Below are 19,476 nucleotides of genomic sequence, written 5' to 3'. Positions count from 1 at the left end.
GATCAAGTCTTGCATCGGGCTCCCTGCTCGGCAGGGAGCCTGCTTCTGCCTCTGACCCTCCCCCCTCTCATGTGCTTGCTCTCTCTCATACTCTCTCTCTCAAATAAATAAATAAAATCTTAAAAAAAAAAAAAAAGAAAAGAAGCTCAGAACTAGATAATGCCGTCACCCTTAGAGTGAGCTGATGGGGAAACTACTTTGAGTGCTAAAATGAGGAAAGGTTTACTTTGTGGCACTAGAAGCCATCTCAGAAATATTAGAAATCATATGCTTATGTTATGCATTAATTAAAATTATTCAAGTGCTATTTTTGGACACCTGAAAATATGATACTGGGCTGCATGCTCAATAAGCATAGGGGAAAGGGATGGGTTAGAAGTGAAGTGAGCGTGGGGCACCTGACTAGTGTAATATTTCAGTAGACTTTCAATTAACTCTGTTTTTAAGGGGTTTCTACTTCCACCTTGCATGACACTGCTCTTTGAGCCAGGTACCTCCATGGGATATGGCCTTTTCTCCATTATAGACTGTTCATGCCTTTTGTTTATTCTATTTTCAACCAATATCTTCATTTGCTGTAATTTTATGAGACACTTAGGAGAAAGAGGAAATAAGTTCTTATTTTTAATTATTTTGAACTGGAAGAGACATTTTGAGACACTTAAAAAAAAAAAATCATTGTATCCATAATATGGAGAATGGATTGTAGGAAGGAAAGGCTGATGCCAGGGACATAAGTGGGTTCAGAAAAAACATAGTGACAATAGAAATGGAGATGAAGAGAAGTAAGAGGTAAAAAGAAGATAGAATTTGTAGCATTGCATTTCAGCTTGTCACTGGCTATTGTGAATACACCGGAAAAATAATTTCTTCCTTTTGCATGACCAGTAGACATAATTTTCAAATAAAAATGGTATGTAGATCTCCAGGCTACATGTCTCTCCAGAATTATTTTCTAACTGTATACAAAATTAGATTCTAAGTAATTAAAACTTGATCTACTGACTTTAATTGATACATTATATTTTCTGTAATCTAATATGGAGCCAAGATGTTTGGATTTACATGTAAAGGGTATGGAGCAATTCATTGAAAAGCAGGAAGTCCTCTTCTAATTTTTCACTGTTCCTCATCTTCTTTCTATAATTTTATAAAATAATATCTGGGGCTCAACCTTTTAACTCATATTAATCAAACATTTATGGTTTTGATTCTGGAAGAACTACCTCACTCTTTTCAGAATAAGAAGTTTATCCCCCTGTTTTTGGTGTATTATTTTTGGTGTATTATTCTATGGGCTTTGCTTACATTGTTACTTTCCATAATGCTTCTGCAGGATAATAAGACCTCCCTAACAGACCTGACATTGTCACCCTCTTCCAGATCCTCATGGTTGCTGATATTTGCTCTCTGTATTATTTCCAAGTTACCTCTGTTGCATTAAAAAATTCTTCATTTATTTTCTCTGTTTCCTTTATTTTCATTATGCCCAAAGGCACTAATTTAGGACCCTTAACAAAATTCATTTAATACTACCTACTTTAAGAGCTGATAATATTTGAAGAACTAGATTCAAAGAAAATAACTAAACATGTGGGGGTTTTTTTGTTTTGTTTTTTTGGGGTTTTTTTTTTGGTAACTCACTATAGCATCGAGCATGCTCAATCACTACTCACCTCATAGGAATCTTTTTTTCTCTTAATTTTTATAGCATCACACTCTTTTTTCCTGCTGCTCTCTAGGCAGTTCCACTCTGTCCATTGTGGACTCTTCTTTCTCTTTGCAGTTTTGAAGTATGGCGTCCCAAGGCTTTCTTCCACTTTTTTTTTTTTTGACTTTTCAATGTTTGTTTTATTCATTTTTTTAAAATTTTTTTATTCTTATGTTAATCCCCATACATTACATCATTAGTTTTAGATGTAGTGTGCTTTCTTCCACTTTTAACACTCTTCTCTTTATGCAATAGAGTTTCCATGGGTTAAGTCATGCACTCATGGCTTCAGTCCCCAAATTTATTTATTTACTTTTTTAAGAGTTAAACATTGGAGGTTTAATCTTAGACTGTGCATATTATATAATGTTTCTATTTTATTTTATTTTATTTTATTTTATTTTATTTTATTTTATTTTATTTTATTTTATTTTATTTTGTTTTAATTCCAGTATGGTTAACATACAGTGTTACATTAATTTTATATGTACAATATAGTGATTCAACACTTTCATACATCATCCGGTGCTCATCACAAGTGCCCTCCTTAATCCCCATCACTTATTTCACCTATTCTCCCACCCACCTCCACTCGTAACCATCAGTTTGTTCTCTGTCATTAAGAGTTGGCTTGTTGGTTTGTCTCTCTCTTTTTTCCCCCTTTGCTTGTTTGTTTTTTTCTTAAATTCCACATATGAGTGAAATCATACGGTATTTGTCTTTCTCTGACTGGCTGATTTCACTTAGCATTATACTCTAGCTTCATCCATGTCTTTGCAAATGGCAAGATTTGATTCCTTTTTATGGCTGAATAATATTCCATTAGATACACATACCACATCCTTTTTATCCATTCATTTATCAGTGGACACTTGGGCTGCTTTCATAATTTGGCTCTTGCATTTTTTCCCCAAGTTTTTAAATTCTAGTTAGCATACCGTACAATATTAGTTTCAGGTGTAGAAATTAATGATTTCATCACTTACATACAATATCCAGTGCTCATCACAAGTGCCCTTCTTAATACCCATCACCTATTTAACCCATCCCTCTTCCCACCTCTCCTCCAGCAACCATCAGTTTGTTCTCAATAGTTATGAGTCTATTTCTTTGTTTGCCTCTTCCCCCCCATTCATTTGTTTCTTAAATTCCATACAGGAGTGAAGTCATATAGTATTTGTCTTTCTCTGACTGATTTTGCTTAGCATAACACTCTCTAGCTCATCCATGTTGTTGCAAATGGCAAGATTTCATTCTTTTTGATGGCTGAGTAATATTCCATTGTATATATACCACATCTTCTTTATCCATTCATCAGTCAATAGACCCTTTGGCTGTTTCCATAATTTGGCTATTGTAGATAATGCTGCTATAAACATTGGGGTGCATGTATCCCTTTGAATCAATATTTTTGTATCCTTTGGGTAAATACCTAGTAGTACAATTGCTGGATTGCAGGGTAGTTCTATTTTTAACTTTTTGAGGAACCTCCATACTATTTTCCAGAGTTGCTGCACCAGTTTGCAATGGGCAGAAGACATGAATAGACATTTTTCCAAAAGAACAGTTGGCTATTGTAAATAATGCTGCTACAAACATAGGGGTGCATGTATTCCTTTAAATTAATGTTTTTGTATTTTTTGGGTGGATACCCTGTAGTGCAATTGCTGGATCATAGGGTAGTTCTATTTTTAAATTTTTGAGGAAACCTCATACTGTTTTCCATAGTAGTTGCACCAGTTTGCATTCCCACCAACTGTGCAAGAGAGTTCCTTTTCTCTCCACATCCTCACCAACACTTGTTGTTTCTTGTGTTTATGATTTTAGCCATTTTGACAGGTGTGAGGTAGTATCTCATTGTAGTTTTGATTTGCATTTCCCTGATGATGAGTGATGTTGAACATCTTTCATGTCTGTTGGCCATCTGTGTGTCTTCTTCTTCTTTTTTTATTATGTTATGTTAGATCTCAACTCTCCACTCTCAGCAATGTACAGATAATCTAAGCAGAAGATTAACAAAGAAACAAGAGCTTTGAATGACACATTGGACCAGATGAACTTAGTAGATATATACAGAACATTCCACCCTAAAACAACAGAATACTCATTCTTCTCGAGTGCACATGGAACTTTCTCCAGATAGACCACATACTGGGTCACAAGTCAGGTCTCAACCGATACCAAAAGATTGAGATTATTCCCTGCATATTTTCAGAACACAATGCTTTGAAACTGGAACTCAATCACAAGAAAAAATTTGGAAGGAATCTGTGGGTCTTCTTTGGAGAAATGTGTTTTAATGTCTTCTGCCATTTTTTAACTGGATTATTTGTTTTTGGGGTGTTGAGTTGTATAAGCTCTTTATGTATTTTGGATACTAACCCTTTATTAGATATGTCATTTGCAAAAATCTTCTCCCATTCTGTAGGTTCTCTTTTAGTTTTGTTGATTATTTCCATCACTATGCAGAAGCTTTTTATTTTGATGTAGTCCCAATAGTTTATTTTTGCTTTTATTTCCCTTGCTTCAGGAGACATATCTGGAATAATGTTGCTATAGCTGATGTCAGAGAGATTACTGCCTGTTCTCTCTTCTAGGAGTTTTATGGTTTCAGGTCTCGCATTTAGGTCTTTAATCCATTTTGAGTTTATTTTTTTGCATGGTGTAAGAAAGTGGTCCAGTTTCATTCTTTTGCATATAGCTGACCAGTTTTCCCAACACCATTTGTTGAAGAGACTATCTTTTCCCATTTAATATTCCTTCCTGCTTTGTCAAAAATTAATTGCCCATATACTTGGATTTATTTCTGGGTTTTCTATTCTGTTCCATTGATCCATGTGTCTATTTTTGTGCCAGTACCATACTGTCTTCATGACTACAGCTTTGTAATAGAACTTGAAGTCTGGAATTATGATACCTCTGGCTTTGCTTTTCTTTTTCAATATTGCTTTGGCTATTTGGGGTCTTTTGTAGTTCCCCATAAATTTTAGGATTTTTTGTTCTAGCTCTGTGAAAATTGCTGTTGGTATTTTGATAGGTATTTCATTAAACATGTAGATTGCCTTGGATAGTATGGACATTTTAACAATATTTGTTCTTCTAATCCATGAGCATGGAATGTGTTTCCATTTCTTTGTGTTGTCTTCAGTTTCTTTCATCAGTGTTTTATAGTTTTTAGAGTACAGGTCATACATCTCTTTGGTTAAGTTTATTCCTGGGTATCTTATGGTTTTTGGTACAATTGTAAATGGGGTTGATTCCTTAATTCTCTTTCTACTACTTCACTATTGGTGTATAGAAATACAACAGATTTCTGTGTGTTGATTTTGTATATTATGACTCTAGTAGTATATTCATTCATCAGTTCTAGAGTTTTTTTGGTGGGGCCTTTTGAGTTTTCTATATATAGTATCATGTCATCTACAAATAGTGCCAGTATTACTTCTTCCTTACCAATTTGGATACCTTTTATTTCTTTTTCTTTTCTAATTGCCATGGCTAGGACTTCCAGTATGATGTTGAATAAAAGTGGTGAGAGTGAATATCCTTTTCTTGTTCCTGATCTTAGGGGAAAGCTCTCAATTTTTTCCCATTGAGTATGATGTTCACTGTGGGTTTTTCATAATGGCCTTTATTATGTTGAGGTACACTCCCTTTAAATCTACTTTGATGAGGGCTTTTTTCATGAATGAATAATTTGACAAATGCTTTTTCTGCATCTATTGAAATGATTTTATAGTTTTTATTTTTTTTCCATTGATGTGATATATCATTTTGATTGATTTGCATATAGCTAACCACTCTTGCATCCCAGGAGTAAATCCCACCCAGTCATGATGAATGATTTCTTAAATGTATTGTTGAGTTCTGTTTGTTAGTATTTTGTTGAAAATTTATGCATATATGTTCCTCAGAGATATTGGCCTGTAGTTCTCTTTTTTTGTGTGTGATGTCTTTATTTGTTTTGGTATCAGGGTGATACTGACCTCATAGAACAAATTTGGAAGTTTTCCTTCTTCTATTTTTGGAATAGTTTGAGAAGAATAGGTATTAACTCTTCTTTAAATGTTTGGTAGAATTTGCCTGTGAAGTCATCTGGTCCTAGACTTGTGTTTGTTGGGAGTTCTTTGATTACTGTTACAATCTCCTTGACGGTCATCGGTCTGTTCAGATTTTCTATTTCTTCCTGCTTCAGTTTTAGAAGGTTTCTATGTCATTTATTTCTGTTCTAATCCTGATTATTTCCTTTCTTCTGCTGGTTTGGGGTTTTGTTTGTTGTTCTTTCTCTAGCTCCTTTAGGTGTATGATTAGGATATTTATTTGATATTTTTCTTGCTTCTTGAGATAGGCCTGTATTGCTATTAACTTCCCTCTTTGAACCACTTCTGCTGCATCCCAAAGGTTTTAAACTGTTGCGTTTTCATTTTTGTTTGTTTCCATGTACTTTTGATTTTTTCTTTGACTTATTGGTTGACCCATCCATTGTTGAGTAGCATGTTGTTATCTTTCATTTTTTGTGGTCTTTCCAGATTTTTTTCTTGTGGTTGATTTCTAGTTTCATAGCGTTGTGGTCAGAAAATATACATGACATGACTGCTTTTTTTGAATTTGTTGAGGCTTATTTTGTGACCTAATATGTGATCTATTCTGTAAAATGTTCCATGTACACTTGAAATTAATGTGTATTCTGCTGTTTTAGGATAGAATGTTCTGAATATATGTTAAGTACATCTGGCCCAGTGTGTCATTCAAAGCCACTGTTTTCTTGATTTTCTGTTTGGATGATCTGTCCATCAATGTAAAGACCCCTACTATTATTGTATTACTATCACTTAGTTCCTTTATATTTGTTATTAACTGTTTTACGTATTTTGGTGCTCCCATGTGGGGTGCATATATATTTACAACAGTATATCTTCTTGTTTGATTGTTCCCTTTATTATTATATAGTGTCCTTCTTTGTCTTGTTTCACAGACTTTGTTTCAAAGTCTATTTTGTCCAATATAAGTATTGCTACTCTGGCTTTCTTTTAACATACATTTGCATGATAAATGTTTCTCCATCTTTTCACTTTCAAGCTGAATGTATTTTTAGGTCTGAAATGGGTCTCTTATAGACAGCATATACATGGGTCTTTTCTCTTTAAAGATTTTGTTTATTTGACAGAGAGAGAGAGAGAGAGAGAGAGCATGAACAGGGGAAGGGGCAGAAAGAAGAGGGAGAAGCAGATTTCCCACTGAGTGCAGAGCCTGACATGGGGCTCAATCTCAGGACCCCGAGATCATGACCTGAGCCAAAGTCAAGACACTTAACCAACTGAGCCACCCAGGTGCCCCGCGTCTTATTTTTTTTTTATACACTCTGTCACCCTATGTCTTTTGATTGAGCATTTAGTCCATTTACATTCAAGGTAATTATTGATAGATATTTATTTATTGCCATTTTGTTACTTGTTTTGTAGTTGTTTTTGTAGTTTTTCTCTGATCCTCTCTTTTCTTTCTCTCTTTCATGGTTTCCTGGTTTTCTTTAGTGATATACTTGGATCCTTACTCTTTATTTTTTGCATATTTATTACTGTTTTTTGATTTGTGGTTACTATTGAGTTTATATATAACATCTTATGCATATAGCAGTCTATATTAAGCTGATGGTCACTTAATTTTGAACTCATTCTTTACTCTTCACCCCTCCATGTTTCAGATATTTGGTTATTCTATTTTACATCCTTTTATTTTGTGCTTCTTTGGACTGATTTTTATAGATATACTTAATTTTGTTTTGCTTTCATGCTTCCTATTTTTCTTACTTCTACTTATGGTTTCTGTTTTTCACTCACAGAGTCCCCCTTAACATTTCTTGTAGATCTGGTTTAGTGGTCATGAATTCTTTTAACATCTGTTTACCTGGGGACTCTTACTCCCCTTCTATTCTGAATAATAGCCTTGCTGGATAGAGTATTCTTGGCTACAGATTTTTCCCTTTCACCACTTTGAATATATTGTGGCACTCCCTTCTGGCCTACAAAGTTTCTGCTGAAAAATTAGTTGATAGCCTTTTGGGGTTTCCTTTATGTATCTGTCTTTTCTTCTCTTGTAACCTTTATATTTTTTTTATTTTTAAATTTTTATTTATTTATTTATTTTTAAAGATTTTATTTATTTATTTAACAGAGAGAGACACAGCGAGAGAGGGAACACAAGCAGGGGGAGTGGGAGAGGGAGAAGCAGGCTTCCTGCAGAGCAGGGAGCCTGATGCGAGGCTCGATCCCAGAACCCTGGGATCATGACCTGAGCCGAAGGCAGATGCTTAATGACTGAGCCACCCAGGCGCCCCCCCCCTTTTTTTAAAGATTTTATTTATAAATTTTTAAAATCACTATTTGTTGTTATTTTATTTATTTATTTATTTATTTATTTATTTATTTTTGCTATTATAATTACTATGTGTCTTGGTGTGGACCTCCTTGGGTTGAATTTGTTGGGGGATCTCTGTGCCTCATAAATCTGGATCTCTGTTTCCCTCTCCAGATTCAAGAAGCTTTCAGCTATTATTTCTTAAAATATATTTTCTGCCCCTATTTCTCTCTTTTCTCCTTCTGGGATCCCTATAATGTGAATGTTATTGTGCTTGATGGAGTCACTGAGTTCTCCATGTCTATTCTCCTTATGCAGTATTTGTTTCTCACCTGTTCAACTTAATTTCTTTCCATTACTTTATCCTTCAGGTCACTGATATGTTCCTCTGATTCCTGTAGCCTACTCTTTATTCCATCCATTGTATTTTTAATTTCATTTATCAAGTTCTGCATCTCTGATATGTTATTTTTTATCTCTTTGTCAAGGATCTCACTGATGCCCTCCAACCTTTTCTGAAGTCCAGTGAGTATTTTTATGATCATTACTTTAAACCTCTATCAGGTATATTACTCATTTCTGTTTCACTTAGATCTCCTGCTGTGATTTTTTCTTGTTCTTTCATTTGGGACATATATCTCTGTCTTCTCATTTTTTTCTACCTCTCTGTGTCTATTTGTGTGTTAAGGAAGTCAATTACATCTTCTGCTCTTTAACATAATGGCATTATAAAGAAGATGTTCTGTAGTGCTCTGCAGTGCAGTGTCCCCTGTTCATCAGAACCTGGCACTTTAGGGAAGTCTCCTATGTGTGTTGTTTTCATTTGCTATTATGTCTGAGTCACTTTTCCTTTTAGTCTAGACACTTGCATGGACTTTCTGCCTGTTGTGGGCTGTGTTTGCTCTCTGTGATGTTAGTGAGACCCAGGCCAGCTGGCTCTGAGGGGACATGACTGAAGGAGAACTCATGAGTGGGATAGTGGTATTAGCCAAATTTGCACTGAGCCACTAGTCCTTGGCAGGATCCCCTGAATCATGGTGGGTACAGGGTGTGTGTACAGAGTTAACAAAATGTATGCTGAGCCCAGGGCCAGTAGAAGAACTCCTGGGTGGGGCGCACTGCTAATGGGTCAGTTAGCAAGTATCTGTGCAGTGATGCCTCTCAGAAGGTGGCCCTGTGTTTATGCTTGGGGTAGGGGGAGGAAAATGGCACCTGCCAACTCCTTTGTTCCTGGAGAATTCCCCGGTGTGCTCTGAAGTCAGTGTAAACAGATCTCCCTTCTGTTGTGCAAGCTGTCACTTCTATGTTGCCTCTCCTTGGGCTGTTGTCTCTTTAAGGGTGGGGACCCAGCTATCATTTGTCCTCCAGGTTCACCCAGCGCTGAGTCAGCTGACTTTTAAAGCTCCAAGCTCCAAGTCCAGCTGGTTATATGAACTCACAGAATTCAGCCCCTGTGGTTTTCAAGGCCAGGCATTATGGAGACTCATTTTTCCCAATGTGGGCTCCCTGGTGCTTTCCTCTCTTTGTGACTGCAGTTCTCGCCCTCCTTTAGGCAGCTCCCACCCACTGTTTCTGCCCATCCTAACCTCTCTGAGGCAGCTTCTTCTTTACATTTAGTTGTGGAGTTTGTTCTATCAGTCTTCAGATCACTCTCCAGTTTGTTTACTCAGGTGTGAGTGACATCTATTTATAAACATGGGACAAGGTGAGATTGGAGTCCTACTCTGCCATCTTCACAAGTATCTTCAGGTCCCAAACTTAAACCTTTGAACTAGAGCTTTCTCCTGGCAGATACCTATCCATATTTTTCACTTCAATGTTCCATAATCACCTCAAAACTAATCCAATAAGAGATGAACTTCCTTTCTTCTCTTCTGTTTGCATTCTTATGTGGATAGAGTATAAACTAGTAACAAAAAAGTTTATAATGTATACTAATGATAAATTAGATACAAAGTTATTTCAGAGTGTAAGTTTTGTCCTATTTAGTATTTTGACCCAAGGATATTTCTTTCTTTCTTATATCAAATGCTCACATCATTGATGTCATCTCAAATCAGATTATTATTGAATTATGTAAAGGAGAATATTGACAAGCTGGAATTTAAATATGTTGGGTAGTGTCATAGATCCCAGAAAATCTGATATATGTTTATAGGTTGGACATTATGACAAATAAATCAATAAAAAAAATTGAAATAGATATGCGTAAAAGATGGACTCATTTTGAACACAATTGAAAAGATTAAGAGTAGTCATAAAGAAAAAAGAGTCTATTGTTCTTAATTTTAATCCTTAATATTTTTGTTGTATAAATTCAAAAAAATGTCACTAATTTTCTCTTTGAGGCAAATCTGAAAATTTTCTTTTAGAGAGAGTTGCACTTTAACCATTGTGTGTGTGTGGTGGGGGGAGGTAAGTGTATGTATGTATGTATGTATGTATGTATGTATGTATGTATGTAATGGGTTTTGTTCAAACATTTCAGAAATATATAAGGTAATAATTAATTCCCTCATTATGCTGGTCCCAACTCTGAAATAATCATTATTAAAAATTAGTTTTTATATAGACGTAAGTCTATAAGATAGACCTCCATTCTGGCTGTAATGTTTTTTAAACATATAGCTAAAAACATTTTGTATGACCTTTATGATTGCATACCTGTGCTTCTGCTATAGCAAATAAACTTTAAACTTTTGTACTTCTCTCTCTTTTGTCTTTTCATGTACACCCCACATGTAATTATTTTTGATTTTACAAAAAAGTGATCATAATTCTGCTTACTTTTGCAAAGTAACTTGCTTTTCCTTCACCTACTATAATATAGATATTTTCTATCCTATCTGTCCATGTATCTATGTATTCTATCATCCATCATATTTACAATTTAATTTTTAAAAAAGAGAATTCCATTCTGTGTGCACACTATAATCTATTAATTTATCACTGTTGAGTATTTTACATATTTATTAGTAGTCTTTTTAAGGTAAAATCTGGTGTGATAAAAAGACCTGTGGACATGAAGTAAAGAAAATCATTTAATTTTTTTCTTTCATTTTCTATAATTTTAATATAGGGGAGTTGTACCTGGTCATCTCCTAAGTTATGCACAACTAAAGTCTTCTGTTTTCTGAGGCCCAGCTCAGGTCACTCATATGTGTGGAATTGTTTTGAAATACTCTAAAGAATTCTACCAATATATAGCTAATATTACTACTGTTATTGTGATTTTGCAATCACTCAGTGAATTGGAAACTTAAGTTTAAGACAATAGACCACGGATCTGCCCAGGCATCCCAGAGAAACTCGGCTGTATGCAAAAGGACTCAGATTAGTGGTAGGTTTATATAGTAAGTAAAGCCCAGCCAGATTACTGAAGGTTTTGAATGCCACATTTGGGATTTGGACATAAAAATAAAGTTTATAATATTTTGTTAGCTTTGAGTAGGAAGCTGTTTGCAACACTGGTTGCATATTTGTACTACAGGGAAGACTTTTAATAAAGAATACATCACCCAGAAGACATGCCTAGGGATTTTGGTCTAATTGGTCTGGAATGAGGCCTGGGCATTGGTACTTAAAAAATTCTCTCCACATTGGTATTTTTAAAAATGTGATTTGTACATTCAGACTGGACTGAAAATCGCCATGATAGGATAAAGTTGGTTTCTTCATATTTTACACTGCATTATCCCCACTTCTGTCCCCCCTCCTCGCACCATTCTGGATAGAATATTCATTATGGCTTTTGTGTTCCTATCACTTTATTATCTGAAAAGCCTATTTAAAAATGGTGGGATATCCTTGATCAGACTTACTCACCCTTGTCTGATGGTCTGGAATCACCAAAACTTGAAGAGATTTAGCTCCATGTATGTGCCACAGCTTTACCTATACATTTCCTGTGAAGATGATCAAGATGCAACATACAAGTGATCAAAGTGAAAGATTTCCTGCATGATTCTAAACCATTTTAGATTTTATGTAATGATTGTTTAGCTTTTAAATGAGGAATAGCAAATCAGATTTGGGAATCTACTTTCAAATATATGCTTAATCTTCATGGTTGCCTTTATTTAACTATTTGATAAGAGAATGTTACTCAGTTTCCTTGGAAATATAGGAATATATGCATTCACTGAATCGATTGAAAATGTATTCAGTCTGTTCATCAAAAACAGTAACTAGTAAACTTTTGTGTTGCGCATAATGCATATATAAAACAGTCTACAGTGCCTGGGTGGCTCAGTTGGTTAAGCGTCTGCCTTTGGCTCAGGTTATGATCTCAGGGTCCTGGGATCAAGCCCCTTGTTGGGCTCCCTGCTCAGCCAGGAATCAGCTTCTCGCTCTGCCCCTCCCTCTGCTTGTGCTCTCTCTCTCTGTCTCTTTCAAATAAATAAATAAAATCTTTTTAAAAATAAGTGAAAAAAACCCTATTCCTTGTTTAAAGAGGAAAATAACATCAAATTTCACCCTCCTATATACAAAATCAGTGCATTTTTTTTTTTACAGATTATAAAAAGAAGAAAGTGAATACTCAATAGAAATTTGTCTTTCCATGTTTCTGTTGGTATAGCTAAGCAGAATTGATAATGTGAAGTGTTGCCACCATCTGCAGCATGAAAGACTTATTAAAAGCATGTTCTGCATATGTATGTATCTGGGTTTTGAACAACTGCTTATTTAAAAACTAAGAACTGTTTAATTTCTCTATTAGTCTTTCTATGTATTTTCTACTGCTAGCTTTAAACATACTTAAAAATGTAATAATATATTTTAAAACATTCCAAGTATGTATGAACATGATATAGGTACCAAAATGAATACTGACATTATATTTATTTGATTATGCTGAAATTAATTTTGAACAGGCAATTAAATGATAGACTAAAATAGCCTTTATGATTCATTGATACCAGGAAATATTTTCTAAATCTTTTATGTTTAGCAAAGTTTTATAGAAATTACTCCAATAAAATTTAAACTTTTTTCAGATAGTTTTTTTTTTCAAGTTTACCCATTCCTTTCTTAATTGTTATATAGATTAGTAATACAGGTATCCACAAAGAGGACACCAGAGATAAACTGTCAGTGGATGAAAGATTTTAAGTTGTTGCGTAGATGTTGCTTTCCCAAACAGAGATAGCACATAGTGTTGATGAAAATATTATTATTCATTGAGGTCTTAGGGTGATGAGAACATTTCTCTCCTAGGTTTCTAAATTCTCTTTCTATGTATTTAAAAAAATTGTCCTTTTGCCATTTCTTGCTCATTCATATTCTCATTGTAGAAGGTAGGCAAAAGTTAACAGCCCTGTGAAACTTATAAGCTACTTAACATTACTGAGCATTGATTTCCCCACCTGTGCTTTTGTGCTTATAATAATAATTTTGTGGGTGCCTGGGTGGCTCAGTCGTTAAGCGTCTGCCTTCAGCTCAGGTCATGATCCTGGGGTCCCGGGATCGAGTCCCACATTGGGCTCCCTGCTCGGCGGGGAACCTGCTTCTCCCTCTCCCACTCCCCCTGCTTGTGTTCCTGCTCTCGCTGTCTCTCTTTGTCAAATAAATAAAATCTTTAAAAAATAATAATAATAATTTTATTGTGTTGTTGCATTGCAGTTAACTGAGAACTGCATGTGAGAAGTCTAGCATTATATCTACAACATGCTCATTAATGTTAGCTTTTATATATTCATGAAACAAATCATTTCATCATGTTTAGTTTTGTTCAAGCAAAATACCAAATTTTCATATTTTAAATCTCTTATATTTCTATTGTAATTGATCATTAAAAACTTGATATTTATAATTAAGTGGAAAATGCCCAGAAAATGCATTTTCAATTATTTTGATAATGTTATTTGGCAGATAGTCATAAAATACTGGCTCAGTCAACAAAACCTAGTATGATTATCTCCCTTTTCTTTGGCAAGATTTTTACTTTATTTCTTCTCTTTAAAATAAATTATAGGTTCCTTAAATTACATAACTTAAATTACTTAAATCTGTGATGCCTCAGTTGAACACTTAGACAGATGGATAAACTACAATACATGTCACTAAGTACAATAATCACTTGTTTTTATGACAAACAAAGTCATAGCATAAGAAATAAACAAAATCCATTTGCATTCAGAGAATTTTTATTAAAAAGGCCTATTCTTTTAAGATAATCCACAGATTCCAAAATTGCTGAACTTGAGAACTCAAAATATTATAAACAATAAGTTCTTCCCCCCCCATTTTAACAATTAAACTAGGACAAAATGTTAAAATAGGTCAGTTGTGAAGTATTAATATTTTATATCATTTGCTATGTTTTATCCTCATTTTGATAAGAAACAACAAATCTAAATGTAGACAAACCTCAATGAATTAGAACTGCTATATATGCTGCTGGGCTATACTCTGATTCTTCAGATCATCTATCAGAACCTCTCTTTTGTAGGGAAATGTGGGTGACTTATCTAACAAGTTTTAATTTCTTTCTTCCAGGATGTTACAGATGGAGAAGGAAATTCAAGTTTTTGGTTTTTTTTTGTTTTGTTTTGTTTTTTTCCAGTACCTGTTGGTTCACTCAGACTGTTTCTGAGTTCAATCTAGTTTCTAAATAATTTTCAAAGCCATCAGAGGCTGCTTTGGTCAAGTATAGACAAAACACAATGAGGAGAAGCTATTCTTTGAATCATGATGTAGCACTCCTATTGGAGGACAGCTGCAGCACTGCTGAGTGGGAAGGAGTGGCCTCATTGCTCAGGAAGGGCCTAGTTTCATTAGGTGCATCCTCAACTCATGGGGCCTCTTCCTTCTTCTTTTTTTTTTTTTTTAAGATTTTATTTATTTATTTTAGAGCTAGAGTGAGATTGGGGGGTGGGGACCGAGGGAGAAGGATAAGCAGACTCTGTGCTGAGAGTGGAGCCCAATGTAGGACTCAATCCCATGACCTTGAGATCATGACCTGAGTCAAAATCAAGAGTCAGAGGCTTAACCAACTGAGACACCCAGGGTGCACCAGGGTCTCTTCATTCTTGATAATAATTACAGTGTTTCTAACTCCTTTGTCCTTGTGCTGTGCTCTAGGTGTAGCATTTTCTTTTTCTTAAGTAAAGTCTACACTCAACATGGGGCTCAAACTCACAACCCCAAGATCAAGAGTCTTGTGCTCCTCTGGCTGAGCCACCCAGGCGCCATGCTCTTGGCTTGGGATGTTCTCCGAGGTGTTCACTTCCTGGCTTTTACCCCACCTGGCCAGAGGGACACACACTCATCTCATGCGTTGTTATCTACTCTCTAAGGGCTCTAATCTCTCCCCCTAAATGTATTGAATGTTTCCTCTTTTTGTGCCTTGATGTACGTTCTTTTATCATGCCACCTGTGACACTGTATGCACTCGTTATGGTGAATGGTATAGCCATCCCTTTAGCTTCCCACAACAGAGACTGGGGCTGGATAGAAACTGGGGCTTCTCCTTGAGTTCTTAATATTCCATATCTTATATCCAATCAAGTGCCAGGTTTTGTTAATTCCTCTTCCATACCTTGCCTTGCAAGACTATATATGATCTAGTCCCTGGCCACGTATACCTCGGTTGCACAGGCTACCGGTGTTTCTCAAAGTTGCCCTGCAGGCTCGTGACTCTGAGCCCTTGAACTCACTTTTCCATCTGCCTGGAACTCTGTTTTTCCACATATTCTAATGAATTGCTGCCCTTTCCCCTTTTCTCTGCTCCAATGCAACAGCAGTTCCATTTTTCTCTATTTCTTTGTTCTGAATTACTTTTCTTCATGAAAAAACTGATTGTTCATCATAGCAATGAGTAACAATCAAAACCAGTATTAAACTTGTTTAATCAGTGATTGATTACAAAAGTGCGCACATGTGTGAAAAAAATTCAGTAACATTCCCTGCAATCTACTTTTGAAAAATCAGGTAATCAACGACAGCTTTAGTCCAGTGAACATTTCTGAGAGTCAGCCAGTCAGAAACAGTCTTACTCTGGGAAACACATTTCTATAGCTAAAGTTAACACTCCAGCTTCTATACTTCACACTTTTCCAAAACCCTGTGTAAGCTTTCTCCTTTTCTTGTAAACTATGTCTTATAAGCTCAGCTCTCCCTTGCCTGAGCAAGCAATAAATTCAACTTACTGTTTTATATATTGAGTGATGAACTCTATCAGTATTTATGATCACCTATGATTATGTGATATTTGTTATCTGTTGGTTTATTGCCCATCTGTATTAGAACATGAGCTCCAAGAGGGCAGGTACCTTGTTGCCTTCTTCACTGCTGAAATTTCATGCTGACATAGATGCCTAGTACATAATAACAACATCATAAATATTTGTTGAATGCATCTTTAGAGTAGGAATAATTGCTACTTAGCATAATATCTCACCTTCTTAATATGGTGCTTAGTATATAGAAGGAATTCTGTAAAATATTAGTTAAATAAGTGAATGAATATGTTCACTGACCAAGCATGTTTTAAAATATTTTTTAGGGATGTCCTTGAAGTTAACTAGTGATTATTCAGATCTCTGTGGGTCCATATATATGTCATATATACTCACCTCTCTTCAGAAATACACTAGCTGAAAAGATGCCCACCTGCCTATTTGACATCTCCTTTTGGAAAACTTATGAATTACAAAATCAGTATGTTTAAAACTGATTCCATGCTCTTTATCCCCAGACAAGCCTCTTCTAATTTTCTCTCTGTCAGTAAATGGTGTAGGTTAGAAATTCCTTCTTCCTCAAATCTTCAATTTCACCCCAGCATCAAGTAATGGTGATTTTACCCCCTAAATTTATCTTGAATCTGTTCACTTCTCCCCCTTTATGTGAGTGCCACAAGTTTGGGCTACCAATAACTGTCACCTAAACTACTTAGTAACCTGCTAATTGGTCCATGAGCATCCTTTCCTGCACTCTCCCCGATCTAATCTTTAATCCGTTAACTCTTTTTTTTTAATTTTATTTATTTTTATTTTTTAAAGATTTTATTTATTTATTTGACAGAGAGAGAGACAGTGAGAGAGGGAACACAAGCAGGGGGAGTGGGAGAGGGAGAAGCAGGCTTCCCGCTGAGCAGGGAGCCTGTTGCGGGGCTCGATCCCAGGACCCTGGGATCATGACCTGAGCCGAAGGCAGATGCTTAATGACTGAGCCACCCAGGCACCCAGTTAACTCTTTTCTTATGAATTTTCATCAGATGCTTTGCTGATGAGACTGAGTCTAGAATCTTTAACATGGCCTTCAGGCCCTATTCATCCTCATCTTGTACCATATTCCTCCCCACCGTCTAAACTTTAGTCACTGGCCTTCTTCAAGTCACATGAGATTGTCATGTCCTCCTCCATCACAGAACTTTTGCAAATATTAGCACCTAAGCCAAACACATTCTTCCTTCTGATCCACTTATTCTTTATATATTAAATCTACCATCATTCCCTCACAACCTGACCAAGTCATACCTCTGTCATACCTAGCACCTTGTCCATCTCCTGTAAACACTTGTGTTTGAAGTCTAACCTTTGTGTGTGCCATTACTGGATTAATGACAATCTCTTTTAACTATAAGCTCCACCAAAGGCAGGGGTACTATATTTTTGGCATATGGAGGGAGTCAGTAAATATTTATTAACTTAATGAAAGAGTGAAAGAGAAAGAAAGAAAGAAAGAGAAAGAAAGAAAGAAAGAAAGAAAGAGAAAGAAAGAAAGAAAGAAAGAAAGAAAGAAAGAAAGAAAGAAAGAAAGAAAGAAAGAAAGAGAGAAAGAGAAAGAAAAGGCATTTGAAGCTGGTCAAGTCTTTCCCAGTACATTTCAGAATAAACAGTGGGGAGCCTGTGTTCTGAGAGGGTGGTGGGGTCAAGGAGAGGTAGTAAACCAGAAAACTGTGACGTACAGAGGGCCCTCCTCATTCTAGAGCTGCATACTTTTTACTGAAAATGTTACTGAAGAGTGAGTCTTGCTAGTTGTTCACGGACTCATGTTTGGTGGGAAAGGAAGGAAAAAGTAGAGCACAAAAGACATGTAAAGATCAGTTTCACCTTTAATGAGGAAGAGGAGATAGGATGGATCTTAATTTGTTGTAGTGTGCAATTCAGGAGCAAAGTAATACAGGAGGTTTTTGTTTAATATAGCCAACTTTGAAATAAGCACTGTATTCTAAGAAGAATTTTTATCTTTAGAGAGTCTCCATTAGAAGCAGGCATTTTAAACCATTTAAATATTCTTTTTTAAATCCAAATGTTTGTCATGTTAAAATGTAGTATTTATAATTTTGCCCCACCATGAGAGTGTCAAATGCTGCTGTTATGACATAAATTACAAAAATCAGTTTAGAAATCAAAAATACAAGAAGATATGAAAGCAGATTCATCTTTAAGGAGAAAATTTGAGGAGGGGGAAAGATAGGGTGCCAGGCAGTCTTCCACATACTGCCTGATCTTCCTTTGTTTTTACTGCATTTTGTTCCCCCACCAGGAATTCATATGAAGCATGGTGCCTGACATGTAATAAGCCCTCTGAAAATGCTAGCTATTTTTCTCCATTTTATTAGTTAATAAGCATCAGCTTTAAAAATGTCCCTTCCTTAGCTGGTTATGGATAAGTCACACACACATTAGTTAAAATAGATCAAGGGGAAAGAGAGGAAACACTGCAGTCCCCTCAACCGTCACCACAGCTCTCCAAAGTAACACATGGGAAACCTGAGAAAGTTGAGAAAGACTATAGGACCAATGTACAGAGGCGTGGCTAACACAAGCAGACTCAAGACAATGTCTATCACACACAGGATGGCCGTTTGCTTCTGTGACCCTACTGTTCCAACACTCAGGTCATACCAGTGACGCTGAGAGAATGGATGGGACCGCCAGGAGAAAGATTGGGTTTGAAGCATGGGTGTTTTTTGGTGTTAATGCTTAAACTACTCTGCTCCACCCAATCTTCTAGGGTTTGCTGCGGGATACCAACAGAGGGGGCTCTCAGAAAAGGTGACTGTTTTCCTTTCCATCTTATACAACCTAGAGGCCTGATCCCAGAACCCAGGACTAAATTGCTATTTGTGAGCTATCTTGGGAGCTTAACTGATACATACAGTGTTATTTCTAGATGAGAGATTCCTAGTTCCAATTAATTTAGTAATAGATACTTGGAACACATTTCTGTTTCTAAGTGGGGGATTGCCTGGAATTTCTCTGAACACCTTTATAAGTGGACAGAAATTTGGGTAGTCTTTATATAATTCTAAATTAGAGTCCAAATGGCTCCAGGGTGCTCTGCTTAAAACAAGTCTGTTTCCTCATTTTGGAAAGGGAAGAACTATCATCATTCCTAAAAAAGAAATTCTAAAAATTTTTTCTTGTGTGGGCTTTGGAAATGAGTGGATAACCAGATGTAGT

This window comes from Mirounga angustirostris, unplaced genomic scaffold (genome assembly GCF_029215605.1).
Source record: "Mirounga angustirostris isolate CCGP_5_RB_7025 unplaced genomic scaffold, mMirAng1.0.hap1 SCAF_1, whole genome shotgun sequence".
Taxonomy (NCBI): Eukaryota; Metazoa; Chordata; class Mammalia; order Carnivora; family Phocidae; genus Mirounga; species Mirounga angustirostris.
The sequence above is the reverse complement of the archived record's forward strand: the minus strand, read 5'-3'. Positions refer to the sequence as shown.